A 2,560-nucleotide genomic window follows, 5' to 3' on the forward strand; every position below is an offset into this window, starting at 1 on the left:
GAGAGAGAGAGAGAGAGAGAGGAGGGAAGGGGAGGAGAGAGAAGAAGAGAGAGAGGAGAGAGGGAGAGAGAGAGACGAGAGAGAGAGAGAGAGAGAGAGAGGAGAGGAGGGAGGGAGAGGAAGAAAGAAAGAGAGAGAAGAGAGAGAGAGGGAGGGAGGGGAGAGAGAGAAGAGAGAGAGAGGCACAAACAGGTGGGACAGGTTTGCACTGGAGGGAGAGAGAGAGAGAGAGGGAAGGAATGGGCAGGCCCAGCTGACGGGCTTTTTTATTTTTATTTTTTCTCCTTTCGGTTCCTAGAACCTACAGTGGCAGGTAAAGGCGAAATGTCTTTACACGTAAACAAAGGGGGGGGGGGGGGGGTTCCACTTCCCCACCAATCAAAACAACTTTGTGTTGAGCACTGTTTGACTATCGTTTCCCCGCGGGCAGTAATTGTTGTGGCTTGTTTTTTAGCTCTTGATCGCATTGACAGGCTACCTGTGTACAGCGGCAGCGGAATATCCCGGACTGCACTTTGTGGGGCCGATAATGAGGCTCATAAAAACACTTGCGCGTCTCGTTGAATAAAAACCTGGTCAGCTATCGCTAAATAAGAGGGTAAACAAGCTAGCAAGCGCTAAATAAGAGGGTAAACAAGCTAGCAAGCGCTAAATAAGAGTGTAAACAAGCTAGCAAGCGCTAAATAAGAGTGTAAACAAGCTAGCAAGCGCTAAATAAGAGGGTAAACAAGCTAGCAAGCGCTAAATAAGAGGGTAAACAAGCTAGCAAGCGCTAAATAAGAGGGTAAACAAGCTAGCAAGCGCTAAATAAGAGGGTAAACAAGCTAGCAAGCGCTAAATAAGAGGGTAAACAAGCTAGCAAGCGCTAAATAAGAGTGTAAACAAGCTAGCAAGCGCTAAATAAGAGTGTAAACAAGCTAGCAAGCGCTAAATAAGAGGGTAAACAAGCTAGCAAGCGCTAAATAAGAGGGTAAACAAGCTAGCAAGCGCTAAATAAGAGGGTAAACAAGCTAGCTATCGCTAAATAAGAGGGTAAACAAGCTAGCAAGCGGCTCGTTATTTAACGAGCTCTTCAGGGCGTCGCTCGCTCGCTCGCCCGCCCGCCGAGGACTGCGGCTGAGCTCGGGCGTAAAGGCCTCGCGAAAACGCCGCCTCCTCCGGTCGTTAACGATCAGTAATACGCCCGCTGCGTAATTAGGACGGGACCGGTCGAGCTCGTCGGAGCAAACGAAATCTCACGCTCAGCGGGGCGCAACGACGACGAAGGCCAGAGCGCTCGGGGGGAGTCCCTGCAGACTGCAGCTCCTAAGGGCTCTGCGCAATTAGCCAAATCATTTACTTTTATTTATATATATATATATATATATATATAATTTACAGCTGCAGACAGTATGTTCTCGTATCCCTGGTGCAACTCTGGTGTGACAGGAGGGACAAACTTTCGTGCAAACACAGAATTTTTTTTTTTTTTGATTAAGGCTGAAAAACCGGTTGGCAGGAAAACCAGGACACGCACTAGTAGAACCCCTTGGACTGGAGCTGCAGAAGCCCTGACTGCAAGTTCAGCAGTGAGATTTCATCAAATTTACCTCTAGTTACAGACTCATATATTCACTCGGCAGGTCATCCCATACACACAGCAACGTGATGACCTCTAATGAACCGTTCCATTACAGTTTGTCCAGTCAAACATCCCCCGGTTTGATCTTCCACATGGACAGGTACAACCGGCATTCTAGTCCACCTGTGATCTTTCATCTGGAAGATGTGTGTGTGCAATGAGAAAGTACTTTACAACCTTCCTGCAATTTCTGAGAACCACAAAACCGGTTCAAGACAAATACGCCTTTCTCAAACGCCACAAGGGAGGCAGAACCTTTGACCTTTAACCTTTAAGCGGGCGAGGCCTGTCGAAACCAGGCAGTTCGTTTCAGTGATGACATCATTACAAAGGTCGCAGACAGTCACCGCCCCGAAGCGTGGTGGTGACAGCTGAACTCCACACCTTATTATAATATATAATTTTACATAATTCATTATTAAATAATTTTAATAATAAAATCATCTTGTGGTTTCAGCTGTTTGTGAACTAAGACGTATCGGAAGTTATCGGTGATGGTGCGCCCCCTGGATTCCTTCTCCCCATCAGGAAATCCTCCAATAGCAGGACAGGGCGTTCGTTATTAAAACTCAAGCATTGTTGGGCTTCTCTTTGAAATCTTGCCTAGAAAAATATGTGCCTGTTTTTCCTGGAAGACCCTAGTTATTCACACGTACTGAAGTGATCACAGGTTTGGGTATCAAATAAAATTTTTTTTTTTTTTTTTTTTTTTAAAAGACGCTAGTACGAATATCCCAAAACACAAAATGACCTGTCATTTCTCCAGAGATTACTTCACACGTTCAGCCATAAGCAAAAGTCTCATATTTCATCCACCGTCAGTCATAATTACATCATCAGTCTCAATAATGGGACAGGTTCATTCAGAGGAAATAAGACACCACGTTCAGTAGCGCAGAAATCAAACCACACTGTTCTCAAAAACGAATCACGCGTGTA

This window comes from Anguilla rostrata, chromosome 1 (genome assembly GCF_018555375.3).
Source record: "Anguilla rostrata isolate EN2019 chromosome 1, ASM1855537v3, whole genome shotgun sequence".
NCBI lineage: Eukaryota > Metazoa > Chordata > Actinopteri > Anguilliformes > Anguillidae > Anguilla > Anguilla rostrata.